The following is a 17,035-nucleotide window of genomic DNA, read 5'->3' on the forward strand; positions in this document are numbered from 1 at the left end:
CCGTGCCTCCGTGCCTCAGCACCTCCGTGCCTCAGTACCTCCGTGCTTCCAGCACCTCCGTGCCTCCGTGCCTCAGCACCCCAGTGTCTCTACGCACTCCAGTGTCTCTACGCACCCCAGTGTCTTCACGCACCTCAGTGTCTCTACGCACCTCAGTGCCTCTACGCACCTCAGTGCCTCTACGCACCTCAGTGCCTCTACGCACCTCAGTGCCTCTACGTACCTCAGTGTCTCCAAGTACCTCAGTGTCTCCAAGTACCTCAGTGTCTCCAAGTACCTCAGTGTCTCCAAGCACCTCAGTGTCTCCAAGCACCTCAGTGTCTCCAAGCACCTCAGTGTCTCCAAGCACCTCAGTGTCCCCAAGCACCCCGTGCCCTTTAGCACAGTTGTACCTGTTATTCTTCACTGATTCATCAGCGCCTTTCCAGTTCTGTCTTTCAGGAGACCTTCAGCGCCCACACGTGCTTCCTGTCTGCCGACCTCATCCTGCATGAGGAGAACTTGGATTCGGCCATCTCTGCCGCGGTTCCTCTTCCCAGTCACCGGAAGAGACCCCGAGTCCACAACACTTCCAAAACCAGGTCAGTGGTGGTATTCGTGTAGTCCTCCAGTCGCCCGCGCAGACTTCGCTAGCACCGGGTTCACAAAAACCTTAGTCATGACACCGAGTTCCCTATGAACTTAGAATGGACAGGACACTGGATTGATGTCTGGGATAGTTCCGGTAGAGATATAACACAGGGGAGCAGACCGAGTAAAGAATCATTACCCCTGTAGTGCCCAATCCAGATGTCAAATTTGGTAAAATCTTCCTTGCCTCTACAAACTTATCTGTTACTAAATTCTATGTGATTTGTCTTCAAAGTTTCCTCTTCATCTCTTGCGTTCACCGACAGGATTACAGTTCAGACGCCACATGCCTACTCGGTCTTTCAGAGTTCTGCCCAAATCCAGTATATCTCACCAGTATAAGAGCATAAGGACACCAGTATTAATGCAGTGTGCCTGGTCATGCACAAAGGGTGAAGAATGAGAATACTGGTGAAGGGAGACTGTGTACAGACACCGATATGCGTGATGGTGTGACAGCCTGTTGATGAATGCCAAACCTGACATTTCCAAATCTGACATTTTTCTCTTCTTTATTTACTATATCCCCCTCTCTTCTCTCATCCAGAGACGGTTTACTTCACACAACTGATAACACACGATAGTAAATTAAAATGAAAAAATTTGTGGTCCCTAAAGGAAAAGGCAGTCTGAAGGGCAAAGGGGTATGGCCAGGAATCCTCAGGACTGTGGACAGGTGGACAAGGTAAGCCGGTGGTCCCCAGAGCATAACTTCCAAGCTTAGCTGAGGCGGCACACGGTCTGACTCGTCTGGGCAAAGAGGGTATGTGCAAGCTGGTAAGGGCCTACTGGTGTGCGCCAGGATTCTCTTCTCATGCAGGTAAGAGAGCAATGACATGTTTTACTTGCTTGAGGAAGAATATTGGAAAGTCAATACCAACAGAGCCATCCCATATCCCTCCGACAGAGGGACCTTTTCAGATAATACAAATCTATTTCATACAGTTACTACCCTGTAGGAATTTAAAATATGTGTTAGTTTGTATTGATGTATTTTCCAGTTGGGTAGAAGCATTCCCCGCTGCCACAAATACTGCTGTGTTCACTGCAAAGAAAATCATGAAGGAATTTGTGTGCAGATATGGTATCCCTAGAATGATTGAAAGTGATAGGAGTACCCACTTTACAGGTGAAGTCTTTCAGGTCATGTGCAAACTGATGGGATTAATAGCAAGCTGCATACTCCGTACCGACCACAGGCGAGTGCAAAGGTGGAGAGAGTGAACAGCACTATTAAGAACAAGCTGAGCAAATTAATGGCTGAAACTGGATTGTCGTGGCCAGAAGCTTTGCCACTAGTGTTGTACAGCATCAGAACCACTACCAGGTCTCCCCTTAACCTATCACCCTTTGAAATTCTTTTTGGTCGACAACCTCATGTAATGATAGACCCCAGGATGATTTGAAATGTAATAATGAAGTGACTGTGAAATATTTGGTTGGGATGAGCCAGCAGCTGAGAAATCAACAAAGAAATTTAAAGCTGGTGATTCCTGATCTACCGAACAGTAATTGTCATGACATTGAGCCTGGGGATTATGTGCTGATTCGAAATTTCTTACGCTCAGGTTGCCTCATAAACAGGTGGGAAGGACCATATCAAGTATTGTTAATCAGCATGACAGCATTGAAGGTCGCCGAAAGAGAGACTTGGGTCCACTCGTCCCACTGCAAGAAGGTCGCTGTCCCGGAGAGAACTCGTGACAAAGAGCAGAGTGTAGCGAATCTCGTATCGCTCGAGTGTCTGTTCCGGGAAAGTTGAACGGCAGGACTGTTGAAGGGCATCTGAGCACAGAGAGTAACAAGACCTAGAACGGTTGTTGTACCACTTTCTTTTTTCACCTCCCCCCTGTATTTTTCCTTTCTTTTCTTCTTCTTATTTTCCTCCTTTCCCCTAACGAAATGGATCGATCACAAGAGACTGCGTTTCGGGTTCTGTTAGTAATTCTGGTTTTGATAAGGACAATTTGTTTTGGTGAGGGTCCCAGAGAGGTCGAGCAGGGATCTGGAATGGGTTCTGATGGCTAGTATGAATTTGTAGGATCTCAGGAGCAGCACATCACTTTAGTAAAGGCTGGCATCAGTAAGCGCTCTGGTAATCAGGGAGCTCGGAGGCACTGTGAGGGGTTATTGTCTGACGAATATTGTATTTGTAGGCATTGTGAGAATATAGTAGAGGATGGGTGCATCCAGAGATGTCAGTCCAACCTTAATATCGACATGGACCATCATCCGTTGAGTGATTACCACTCACTAGTGGGTAAGGTCTTAAACCAGACAGAATGCTGGGTGTGCTCACAGGTACCTCAAGGTCAGAGCAAGTCAGGATTAGTACCGTACCCTTTAGCAATAGATGAGGTACTGGAATTGCGGGGTGGGAGGCCAGTGGGCAAGAAATTCAATATTTCTAGGCCCCCTAGTTTGAAGCTCCACCAGTATCATGTAGACAGGTCCTTACTGTGCTTTAATATTTCCAATTACCGAAAACCAGGAAATTGGGAAGTGACGTGGAACAAGCAGACAATGACCTTTTCACACAGAGCTGATAGGATACCCATAGACTCTGAACTTGTACGCCAAATAGCCAACAGTGGGAGGTATTTCCGGTATAGGTATACTCATGGAAGCAAGACCATGTGGGTTGGAAAAGTATCGCCAAGGTATTGTGCTCATATCATCCAGCCCGATACTTGTACTGAGCAGATGGGAGAACTAGGGATAGGTTTCTTTACTTGGAAAATTTGTAATATGGTGAAGTTATATTTTGTCCCCTATGTTCTCCCAGATGATGTCTATTTCATATGTGGGAGGAAGGCGTACAAGTGGCTTGCCCTGAGCTCAGAGGGACTGTGTTATATTGGGAGAGTACTGCCAGAGGTCATGACCATAACCCATGATAAGATGAAAGACGTTCACCGCAGTGCTCAGGCTCCTTATACTCATAATCACTTTGAACACATCATCAAGAGACACCTCATAGATAGGGCAGAGCACGCAGCCTCTGATTTGATCCACGTATCCACGGGGATTCAATTTCTTCTCGCATTAGACATCACCCGTACTGCCAGAGGAATTATAAATTATAGGTATACCCATGAGCTAGCGAACTTGATAGATAATATCACTGAGATGTATGACGACACCTTCAGGTATACGGGAAGGGAGTTACAAACTTACAAGAAGGAACTGATTCAGCACAGGATGGTCCTTAATTATGTCACAACTGTGACAGGTGGGTACTGTGTTACTCTGGCAACTCAATATGGTGTGAAGTGCTGTACGTATATTACAAACAGCACTGACGACCCCACGGAGATCATCGATCAAAAGATGGACGATATCTTGCAGTTGAAGTGGGAGTTCAGGAGGAAGCACAACCTTACCTTAGCGACTGTGAGTAATGAACTGACCGGCTGGGTCTCATGGTTGAACCCATGCACATGGTTCTCAGGTTTAGGAGAGTGGGCTCAGAATCTTATTATGAGTGTGGGGAAGTTTCTCCTTTGTATTCTGGGAGTCATCATAATTATTGATTCGATATTAAGGTGTGTTCAAATTCTAATGCGGCGCAAGCACGGCACAAATCTGATGAGTCTAAGGAGCGAGGGCCCTGTTATAGCAGCAGATTTAATTTATGACCCATCCATAGAGACAGTGTTATGATAAGGATTGCAAATGAATTCCATGGCCTGTTTCTTTCACCCGTTTTTCTTTTGTCTCCCCCTCTGCCCAGATACACCCATCCGGAAAAGACGTCAGCCCTACCCAAAATGTTTATGTGAATGCATTTTATATGTGTGTCTTATCTTCATCTCTGCAACCTCCAGTTAATGGCACACATTGTCGACAGGTGATATCCACATATACTAGCACTCACATATGTTTCCCCCTCCATGTATCATCAACTAAATGCATACCCCATTTGTTGGAACAAGAAGCCAAAAAGAGCTCGGTTGTGTTTGTTGGCCCATTTAAAGACCCTTGATACGGGATGAGAAGGATTTAATGTATACTTCGCAATACCTCAAAGCTTATTACATATACGGCACGATGATACATGCCCCTCAGACATGGATTCATACATACATGCTTTTTACTATCCCACTAGGTCATATATTTCCCACCTACAACTCTGCCCCGATCATCCAAACTTCTGTAGATATTGTGTAGATATTTTTCTGTATAGTGATTAGATAGTGGCAGTTATTGGTGACTGCCAAAGGGTGGACTGTCAAAGTCGAAAAATATTGCAGTACACACATCAAGTACAAACTACACACAGATGGCCTTCGTGCTCGTAGTCATTCTGCCGTGCGTGCACATATCCGCAATTTGCGTATGGTCGCTCCCGTGGTCCTGCGCATTAGCGCGTGGTATGAGTATTTACAGTAGAGTTTGTGAACGCATGGAAAGCGATCAAAACACATCACATATTTAATCCAAATAGTGCACAATGTACACATAGGGGTATATTTACTAAAATTTGTAATTCTCCCGATTTGGTGGGAGATTAATCACAAATGACATCGAAAGTGTAAAACTGCAACTTTTTGAATTTATTACGACTAATTTACTAAGCTGTCGTATTCTGCATTTTCGTGTTTTCCGATGTCGATGTCATTCGTAATTTTTTTCAGTGTTTTACGGGAGTGAATGGCAAAACACTGCCGACTTTAACACAATGAATCACGGCCGGATCTGTGAGATCCGTGCTGGGGTTCATTGTGCACCTTTTTTTATTTTTTAAAATAGTTGTAAATGAGAAAAAAAATTGCGTGGGGTCCCCCCTCCTAAGCATAACCAGCCTCGGGCTCTTTGAGCCGGTCCTGGTTGCAAAAATATGGGGAAAAAATTGACAGGGGTTCCCCCATATTTAAGCAACCAGCACCGGGCTCTGCGCCTGGTCCTGGTTCCAAAAATACGGGGGACAAAAAGCGTAGGGGTCCCCCGTATTTTTGCAACCAGCACCAGGCTCCACTAGCTGGACAGATATTGCCACAGCCGGGGGTCACTTTTATACAGTGCCCTGCGGCCGTGGCATCAAATATCCAACTAGTCACCCCTGGCCGGGGTACCCTGGGGGACTGGGGACCCCTTCAATCAAGGGGTCCCCCCCCAGCCACCCAAGGGCCAGGGGTGAAGCCCGAGGCTGTCCCCCCCATCCAATGGGCTGCGGATGGGGGGCTGATAGCCTTTGTTTAAAGTTATGAATATTGTTTTTAGTAGCAGTACTACAAGGCCCAGCAAGCCTCCCCCGCAAGCTGGTACTTGGAGAACCACAAGTACCAGCATGCGGCGGAAAAACGGGCCCGCTGGTACCTGTAGTACTACTACTAAAAAAATACCCCAATAAAGACAGAAGACACACACCGTGAACGTATAACTTTAATACATACATACATACCAACATACATACATACTTACATTATGTTCACACGAGGGTCGGTCCTCTTCTCCCAGTAGAATCCATGGGGTACCTGTTGATAAAATTATACTCACAAAATCCAGTGTAGATCGGTCCTCTTCTGCTTGAAATCCATTTGTAATCCACGTACTTGTGAAAATAAAAAAACGAATACCCGACCTCGCACTGAAAGGGGCCCCATGTTTTCACATGGGACCCCTTTCCCCGAATGCCTGGAACCCCCTCTGACTTAAGTCCAAGAAGGTTCCATCAGCCAATCAGGGAGCGCCACGTTGTGGCACCCTCCTGATTGGCTGTGTGCTCCTGTACTGACTGACAGGCGGCACACGGCAGTGTTACAATGTAGCGCCTATGCGCTCCATTGTAACCAATGGTGGGAACTTTTTGCTCAGCGGTTGACCGAAAGTGACCTCACCGCTGACCACAAAGTTCCCACCATTGGTTACAATGGAGCGCATAGGCGCTACATTGTAACACTGCCGTGTGCCGCCTGTCAGTCAGTACAGGAGCACACAGCCAATTTGTAAGTTTGCCTATTTTGAGATTTGCACTTTTTAGTAAATGACCGAGTTCTACTAATTTGCTGGCGTATTTGACCGATGGTGTATTCATTCGTATTTTTTTTTCAGGACTTCCAAAAAAATACGAATGCCCTCATCACTGCCGTGATTTGAGTTTAGTAAATGACCGAGATGACACTTTGAAGAAAAAACGGCATCTCGGTCAAAATCGGGACCTTAGTAAATATACCCCATAGTCTCCCTGTACCACATCAGTAAGTTACAGCAGTTTAAATGGTAACAGAGCAAAGGGATTTGCCTTTACAGGATAGGAGGGGACAGAACAAGGTTATATGGTGGTGTTTGGTATCCAGCTGTAGGGTATTTTAAGGGTAACATTCCGGTGTTGGTCTGCAGCAGATCGCATGTTCCTGCGAATAGTTATGTGCAGGAGCAGAATAGAGAAATAAACTGTATTTACTGTACATTATGTATGCGGTGGGAATCCACCCACAAGAGCAGTTGGAACAGACATCGCCCACCTATTCAAACCGACCTATGACCTCTCCTGTACTGTAAATGACCATCCCTGTGTCCAATGGACAAAGAGATTACAGTATCCATTGTGTTAGGTTTTGGAAGAATTGTATAAAGAGAGCCTGCTGCAGGCCTGGTCAGACACAAGACTCACAAAGTCATCTATCAGATGACGGAGGACCAGACTGGGTAGCGCGGCGAAATCCAAACAAGTATGTAACATTGACTGTAGCCATTATTCTGTTGTTTTGTATTGTATTGTATATATTGTAACCCCCATTCAGTAATAATATGCTGTGGTGTCGGAACCCAGCAGTTTAATTACAATCTGGTGTCATGTCTTCCTTTCCCTGCTAAGGTTTAAAGTGTATTACTATCGCATTGCATAGCTGTTAAGGGTTCACGGTGTATCATTGGGTGTGTACGCGCTGTGTGTACTTTGTACAGCCAGCGCGGTGTTTGTACGCAAAGTCCGTACTCGGTACGGGACTCTGTACGCTAACGGTGTAAAAAGTCTATAGGTTGTGGATTAAGTATAGCGGCCGCAGCGGCTCCATGGTAATGTGTATTTAAAGTGTGTTTAAGGTATAGCTTTTCATTCCTGTATATAAAATCAGCATTATCAGCAGCAGCACAGTTGCACAGAGTTAGTGATCAAAGGGGGCTTGGCTGCATTGAACCTTGTCATTGGTTAGTACTCTCTTTATATTCCCATTCTGCCCATTATTCCCTGCTGGTCATAAATTATGTTTGCTGCATAAGCCTTTGGCTCTTTGTTTGATATTCTTGTCCTGTGAGAGCCTGTGCTAAAGTGTCCTTGCCAGACCCAGTCCTGTCTGGTACCTGTCTGTCTTGGCTTTAGCTGTAGTGGGGATTTCATCACACCATACTTGTTCCTTGTCTTGTCTGTATCTTGGTCTTTCTGTTATCCAGTATCATTCATTTACATACAGCTGCTTTACACATACCACCGCCTGTGTATCTATTACCACAGTCTCATTCCACTACAGTCTCTCTCTGGCCTGTTTATATGTGAACATTGTCATAATCCTATTAGTCTGTTCTCTGAACAATTCCTTGTCTCGGTCTTCTCTGCTCGTTTGTGTTTTTACTGCGGTTTCCAGGAGTAACATCCACTGGCCTGGAGCATTCTGTGTTTTTATGTCTGTTCTGCTATCACTGTCTGTATTCTATTGTCATGCATTTCTTCCGTTGCCAGTAGCAACCACTGTGAGTTCAGAGCATTCCTTCTCATTTATGTACCAGTTGATATGTCTTTTATACAGTCCAGATCCCACTGTGTGTTACACTTCTGCTATTCACCAGTACCTGCCAGTCCAGTCTTGTCTTATCCAGTCCTGATCCCACTGTGTGTTATACTCCTGCTATTTACCAGTACCGGCCAGTCCAGTTTAATCTAGTCCTTGTCTAGTGTGTGCCTATCTGTCCAGCTTTAACCCACTCTGAGCAAGGTGGGTGTCTACTCCAGCATATTCCTTGCACTTGCCCAGCCTTCAATAGTTTTCCACATTAAAACCTGAGGGCATCTGAGTACTGGGTGGACTTAATCCACCTAGGAAAGGCGGCTGCTAAAGGTGAAGCTTTAGTATGCAGGAGACTTGAGGATCGCTGGGCTTGCGTAACACTCCATCCAGATACATTCCCTAGATCAGGGCTGGCCAAACCGGTCCTCGAGATCTACCAACAGTTCATGTTTTCCAGGCCTCCTGGAGATCTGTAGAATTGTCAGTTAGGAATGAATGCAGCACATCTTAATTAGTAATGACTACACCTGTGCACCAGCTAGGTGGTCTGGAAAATGTGTACTGTTGGTAGATCTCGAGGACTGGTTTGGCCAGCCCTGCCCTAGATCATTCCAATCAACACTCTGTCCAGATATATTCCCCCAATTGTAACATTATGACCAGCCAAAACATACTGGAGTTTTGCAAGATGGGTCCTGTATTGCAAAATCCAGCCCAGTCCTCCGTCTCAAGCCAGACTACAGATAAGGATCCAGCTCCGGTCCTGTCCAGACTCAAGTGGTGTGAGGATATGCAAACTCTAACATCACAAGCCATTCTAATGCTGTCTATTCGTGTGGATGCTGTGCAGCAGCAGATCTCTGCACACAATTTTTTTCCTAATCTCTGCTATTCATGTAAGCAAAGAATAAATGAGACCTCGCAAAACAGCTGTTTGTTGCCTTCTCAGTTTGACAGCACAGGAGATCCAGAACAACTGAGGATTCAGTAGTCTCTATGTGAACAGTTGTTAAAGCCATATTTAGGGAACTATGGGGCAGATGTATTAACCTGGAGGAGGCATAAGGAAGTGATAAACCAGTGATATGTGCAAGTTGCTAAAGGCACCAGCCAATCAGATCCTAACTGTTAATTTACATATTGGAACTGATTGGCTGGTGCCTTTAACACCTTGCACATATCACTGATTTATCACTTCCTTATGCCTTCTCCAGGTTAAAACATCTGCCCCTATGGTCTTTTTCTGGAAGCGCTTGGGAATTCCTTGGACACCACAAGAATCGCTTTTCAATCTGCTAGGGCAGAAAAGACCGTAAACTCCGGTTCCCCTAGGTCAGGGGTGACCTCTCCTATGTCTTCAGAAAGGAGATTAGGGAGTTTCCGGCATTCCAAACTTTCTTAGGCTGAGCGTCAGCGACAAAAGGATGAGCAGCTTTGCATGTATTGTGGAAGCCTAAGTCACTTTATTAAAGACTGCTTTCTTCGCAAGTCAAGTAAAAGTGATGCTCAACATATCGAGGTACTGGTTGCCAAGTCATCTCTAGTGGTGGGTCCAGACTCCATGAATCTCAATGAAGGTGTCATGGGTTCCCAAAAGGAGGATCGGGTCTATAACTGGGGGCCTTTGACCCAAAGTTCCCAAGTTTAGATTTGGGAACCAACTGAGGGTACACAAATCCCTCATTCCCAGGGTAACCCTAGAGAATGCTTCCAAATCTACAATCTCTGAAGAGTCCTCTAGCCCTGAAGGGGCACTGGATTTGCCAACCTCAGTAGAGGAAACCAATGTCCTGAGTCTAATTGAGGGATCCGATGTTGTGGTCAATGACTTGGCCCCAGCAGGGGAAGCCAATGATCCGGTCCCAGGGAGAGAGTCCGATGATCCGGTCCCAGGGAGAGAGTCCGATGATCCGGTCCCAGGGAGAGAGTCCGATGATCCGGTCCCAGGGGGAGAGTCCGATGATCTGGTCCCAGGGAAAGAGTCCGATATTCCGGTCCCAGGGAGAGAGTCAGATGATCCAGTCCCAGGGAGAGAGTCCGATGATCCGGTCCCAGGGAGAGAGTCCGATGATCCGATCCCATCAAGGGAATCCGATGTTCTGGTTTCATCAAGGGAATCCGATGTTCTGGTCTCATCAAGAGAATCCGATGTTCTGGTTTCATCAAGGGAATCAGATGTTCTGGTTTCATCAAGGGAATCCGATGTTTCGGTTTCATCAAGGTAATCCGATGTTGGGAGTCCAGGAGCGGTGTCTGATGTGCAGACCCCAGGAGCCGTCTAAGGTGCCGACCCCAGGAGGGGAGTCTGAGGTGCCGCCCTCCAGAGAAGTATCTGACATGGTGACTGAAGAGTCAGTTCCAGAAGGGTCTTCTGAATATGTGGCCCTGGAAAGGTCATCTGACTCTGCGGTCCCTGAGGGGGCATCTGACTCCAAAGCCTCAGAGGAGGCGCCTGTCTTCGTGTCAAGTCTTGTAGCTCCATGTGGAGCATCTGTCTTACTGTCAAGTCCTGTAGCCTCAGAAGAGGTGTCTTTCTCCATGTCAAGTCTTATAGCTCCATATGAGGCATCTAACTTAATGTCAAGTCCTGTAGCTCCAGGAGGGGCATCTGACTTAGTGTCAAGTCCTGTAGCCCCAAGAGGGATGTCTGTCCATGTCTCAATTCCTGCAGCTCCTTGTGGAGCATCTGATCCTGTCGAGTTCCCAGCAGAGGAAATTTCAGTCAAGACTCTGAGGGCGGTAGATGCTGTTAAGTCCCCAAAAGGAGAGAGCCCAGCCATGACCTCGGAGTAGTTCATGCCATGTCCCCTAAAAAGACTTCTAGACACTCAACTTCTGAAAGAACTTCTGAGCCTGTAAGATCTAGTAAAAATCTAAGCCAGTTATATGTGCAGAAGATTCACAACTTCCTCCTAAAGACCAAGATCCAGATTTAGCCCTCTTTTATGGACGCCATACGAGCACCGAAATGGCTGTTGACTTGCCAGCTTACAGAGGCGTGCTATCTTTACCTTATTGCTTCTGCAGTCACCTTACGTGGTGGCTGTCAGGTACCCCATGTGTATACATCTGATACCCTCTGACATGCCTCTGTAATACTTTTTTGTATATGTACTTTTGTACCATGTTTTTTAATCTTTCATAAAGTCTTTTGCATTTACTGGAGGTGCCGGCCTCTTATTAGACTACATTGCAACTCATTATGTGACAGGCACTCCGAAAGTGGACCTATAGTGTGTGCGGTTGGTTCGGAGATACCTATATATATGTATACAAACACACAATTGCTGCGCCACCGTATATAGATTTTCTATTTGTCTCTTCTATCAAATGTATACGGTACATTAATATATAGCGCATCTTTATTGCTGCTTTTAGTACTACAGCTTTCACCAGGACATAACCCTGAGCAGCAATAAACACGCCCATAGGCGGAGCTAGACACACCCTTTGGGGCGGAGCATGACACGCGCTGCAACAGCACGCCATTCTGCTGCCACCTTGAATCTCCCTGAAACTAGTTTTCAAAAGTAGGCAAATATGCCCAACTCTGAGTGCCCAGGACCTCAGGCAGAAGTCCCATTAATCTCTACAATAAAACACTTCAGATATGAATTTAACACTCTCAAAGTATATGCAGGCAGTGCCAACAAATGCAAAGCAGGCATGGTGTTTTCGGAGTTATTTTATATTAATAAGTACATTTGCCTTCAAGAAATACAAATTCCTTACATTCCTGCCTCCCCACATATATATGGCTGGCTCTCTTCCTGTTAAGCTACAGACATTCACAAAACACTTTCAACCATTCACTGTATGAGGCGAGTTTCTTGGCAATGCAGTTATTTGAGCCAAATCCAGCATATAATATTAGAATTTGTCTCTAGCTGCTTGCTGCTTCATGTACAATAAATATGCTTACCTACCAATAATTCTGGTACTAACCCTTACACAGTCCTAACAACTAATCTCTAACTAGAAACCTACGCCAATCTTTTTGTTTAATCCTTGTATTAGTCCAACCCCAAGTAAGGGGTTCATGTATAAAGTAGTGAAAAGAGTGGAGAAGTGGACCAGTGGAGATGTTGCCCATAGCAACCACATATTTTCTAGAATGTACCTCAAAGCTGATTGGCTGCCATGGCAAATTCTCCACTCTTTATCCTTCATGTCTCATGTATTGATAACTGTATGGAGAAAAGTACTGCAGTTAATGCAGTGTGACTTCTCCCATTAGTTCAAAATGTTAGGTGGCTTAGTAATTAATATTCAAATGTCTAAACTAGTTGAGTTAGAGTTTAGCATCTGGCAGACAGCTGTGGGGACACTTTGGGTTGTTCATACTATTAAGGTTGGTACTCACGGAGCGATCGCTGCTTAAAATCTAAGCAATCTGACTAGATTGCTTAGATTTTAAGACTGATCGCTCCGTGTGTACCCCCTACAGTGATAGCGATGTGCAGCCCCGTGCATCGCTATCGCTGGTGCTAGATTGGCCAGCCGTGCAGGCCAATCTAGCGGGTCGCTCATTTCACCCGCTGGGTGAAATGAGCGCCCGCCCCCCATTCTACCCCCGCACGCTCAGCAGCTAGTCATGGGCAAAGTGATTCACTGAACTGAGTTGAGACAGATGACTTAGTTCAGTGGAGTGTCACGAGTCAGTGTCCCGGCACATGAGTCATGACTCATTTGTATTGGAATGTATTGCAGAGACTACACATGATTCAGTGAGTTGCCAGAAACTCAGTGCTGGCAGACCAGAGCTGGTGACTCATGGAGGGAGTCAGGGAGTGACTCAGTCCTCTGGGAGATGGATCAGCTAGTTATTTAGCTGCAGTGATTGTGCAGTGCATCTGGGGGAGGCAGCTGCTTATGCACTGATTGTTAATAATATATTAACATAGATTCAGTGTTATGCATATATATTATTAATAACCAATTATTGCATACTAGTTACTGAATATGCACATTACTTCTGCATACCCTCCAACTGGACCTTTTTAGCAGGTACAGTACCTTTTTTTTATGGTCTGTACCGATTTTTGGCTCTCTAGACTTCTATTGAAAGTATAGGAAAATGGAGTGGCCACGCTCCATTTACCCGTGACCACGCCCCCTGTCCTAATTTGTACCGATTTTTGATATGTAAAATGTTGGAGGGTATGCTTCTGGCTGAGGAGAGAAAGCTTAACAGCCATGAAACACGTAGCATTCAGTCACAACCACATTGAGCAGGAACAGTGAGCACTGAGCTGAGAGCCCTGTACCACAGGGGCTTCACCTCCTGCAGGCTAATGCTGCATGAATCAGATCCATCCACTGAGTCACTGAGTCTACACAGTGTACAACTGTCTCAACTCACAGGCAGATTCAGGAATCAGGATGAATGACTCAGGCACAGCAGCACAGCACTCACTGACTGGTGAGGTGAGTCATGACTGCTCTCTCCCCCCTTCCACTGGGTGTCACCTGGTATTGCCGCTGGCCAATCACAACGACACACTGAGTTTCCTCCCTCTGGCTGAGAGAGACTACTGCTGCAGCTGTCTCAACTCACTAAACAGTGAGTGACTCGAATCATTCATAGTACTTCCTGATGATTCAAGTCACTGTGTTGAGACAGAGTCAGTAGCCATCTCTACTCAGCACACATCGCTCTGTGCTGAGTGGCGGGAGAGATGTGTGCTGAGCGGTTCGCTCAGCACACATCTCTCCCACATCGGCCAGTGAGTACTGGCCTTTAGAATCGCAAGTAAAAAAACAATGGAGTCCAATCACATCCAGTCAGCGCTCACTGCACAGGTAGCATCTTGTCTCACACTATAATAAGTAACAGACAATTATGTGAATAGCTCATGATGGGGTAAAGCACGATTTTACTGTAGGTCAGCCACCAGACTGGATGGGCGTGGTTTTATATACTAGCCAACAAATTGCAGGTCTTGCTTTATATAGCAGTGATCATATGGAACATCTGATTTATATACTAGCAGCTGCGCTGAATGTCTTATTTGTATACTACCAGATTGCAGATTTTTTCAATACAAAACCCTCCAGATTAGAGGCCTAATTTTATAAACTAGCTCATAGACAGAGTAGACAGAGGTGTGGCACATTGAAGGGAAGAAAAAAACAGTGGCAGTGTACATCTCATAACTAAAGAGCCAACAATCTCTATTACAAGCCTTTGTAGGGAGACCCGATCCAACCACAGTTTCCCCCAAATATGCCACATCGTTCCCACCCGAAATGCACCCAATATGCCACACAGCTTCTCCCCAAATATATACCAGTGTCCCCCATTTATTGACACACCGTCCCGTCCCAATATATACCACAGTGCCTCCCTCACCAAATATGACCCACAGTGCCCCACCCCCGGCATGCTCACTTCCCATTTTCCAGCTTTTATCTTGATTCCTTATGGACCTCTGTGACTGTGTTCTGCTTACACATACAGCTCTGTGCAAATGTCTCCTGAGCCCCTGTCCTTGGCACTGAGAAGTGGGACTCTGGAGCCACTATGCACTTCTGCAGAGCCACGGTAGCCGGGCAGCCCCGTCCAGGGACAGGTTGGGCACTGTAGGGCTGCCTAACAAGTAGTGACAGAACGTGGCACCTTCTGACCGCCTGTAACTCTGACTTCAATCGCTATGCCACTGCCTATAGATATAGGGTCAATTTTATACACTAGTCCAGGCCTGGCCAACCTGTGGCTCTCCAGATGTTGTGAAACTACAAATCCCAGCATGCTCTGCTACAGTTTTAGCATTCCCTAATAGCAAACCTGTGGCAAGGCATGATGGGACTTGTAGTTTTACAACAGCTGGAGAGCCACAGGTTGGCCAGGCCTGCACTAGCCAATAAAGTACAAATAAGCTTTGCACATTAGCCAACAAATTAGTCTTCACTTTCAACATTGTCTAGCCTAGTCACAGACGGAGCCACGACTAGCGTGGCTCCATCTGTATATTGTATAAAATAAATAATGATGTGGATGGTCCAAGATGTAAGTGTAAACTCTAAATCTATCCTGCATCTTGACAGTTTGAATTGTGTCTCCAGCCAGTTACAACCATCACACAATGTAGCTAGTACTAGTCAATATAGAAAAAAAATTCTTGGTATTGCTTAAACATTTTAACCTACCCAACTGTGCATTCTATCAATATTTAAAAATGAAACATCTTTACAGCATGCAGCCCCACACCCCATTTAGGTATTCTGCATTTGATTCACCAAGGGTCTTATATCTGCTCTGTGTTCCTTATGTACCATTAACTTGTCAAGGCACCCAACATGGGCCCTCATTCCGAGTTGTTCGCTCGCAAGCTGCTTTTAGCAGCTTTGCACGCGCTAAGCCGCCGCCTACTGGGAGTGAATCTTAGCTTATCAAAATTGCGAACGAAAGATTAGCAGAATTGCGAATAGACACTTCTTAGCAGTTTCTGAGTAGCTCCACACTTACTCGGCATCTGCGATCAGTTCAGTGCTTGTCGTTCCTGGTTTGATGTCACAAACACACCCAGCGTCGGCCAGACATTCCTCCGTTTCTCCAGCCACTCCCGCGTTTTCCCAGAAACGGTAGCGTTTTTTCGCACACACCCATAAAACGGCCTGTTTCCGCCCAGAAACACCCACTTCCTGTCAATCACATTACGATCACCAGAACGAAGAAAAAACCTCGTAATGCCGTGAGTAAAATTCCTAACTGCATAGCAAATTTACTTGGCGCAGTCGCAGTGCGGACATTGCGCATGCGCATTAGCGACTAATCGCTCCGTTGCGAGAAAAAAATACAGAGCGAACAACTCGGAATGACCACCCTGGTTCACTGGAAGACTTTGGCGAGACCTGGGATGTAGAGCAATGGTTCCATATTTAAAACAGTATAACGACTTTCTGACATGAATTCTGAGTTCTTATTAGAACTATCACTCAATATCCCTTCCCTTCCACTTCCCCATTTACCTCCTTCCACAGCCCCTGCATGGTCCCCTAAATGCACCTGGAAGCTTATTGACCATATTTTCTGTTGTTCAGTGGCTGATCGCCTTCTACTGGAAAAATCCTGAATCACCCCAGTCCGTAAAAAGTATGGGTGGTATGCAAACTGGAACATAGTTACAGGATCCTTCACAATCGCCCTCACATATTCCAAGGTGTGGGGTCTACATAGATTGACCATTCTGAGACACAGCAAGTCCTCTCCCTTATCCATATTACTATACTTTGGGGTACATTTACTAAGCAGTGATAAGAGCGGAGAAGTGAGCCAGTGGAGAAATTGCCCCATCAACCAATCAGCAGCTCTGTATCATTTTATAGTATGCAAATTATAGATGTTACTTCAGTGCTAATTGGTTGCCATGGGCAACTTCTCCACTGGCTCACTTCTCCGCTCTTATCACTGCTTAGTAAATGTCCCCCTTAGTCTTGAGGCTCCTCTTTACCGACTCATACTCTTTTCTTAATCTCTCCCTTTCTCCTCTCTGTTATACTAATCTCCCTAGGTTGCCCCCCTCCATCCCACTCACCCCCTCACTTTACCTGGTACACTGATAGTTATAATGAATACATTAATTAATACTGTGAGTAGTCATTCCTCTACTCATCTCTCAAAATGTTTTCAATGCTGTCCTCGGCTAGTTACTATGGCTACTGGAGACCTGTATTTG

The 17,035-nt window shown here is 45.8% G+C and overlaps 1 protein-coding gene across 1 annotated transcript in view; it reads right to left on the bottom strand.

Moving 5' to 3' along the window:
* DNER (delta/notch like EGF repeat containing) overlaps positions 1 to 17,035 on the bottom strand; it is a 493,185-nt gene that overhangs the window by 74,444 nt on the left and 401,706 nt on the right. The window lies entirely within an intron of this gene.

This window comes from Pseudophryne corroboree, chromosome 4 (genome assembly GCF_028390025.1).
Source record: "Pseudophryne corroboree isolate aPseCor3 chromosome 4, aPseCor3.hap2, whole genome shotgun sequence".
Lineage (NCBI taxonomy): Eukaryota > Metazoa > Chordata > Amphibia > Anura > Myobatrachidae > Pseudophryne > Pseudophryne corroboree.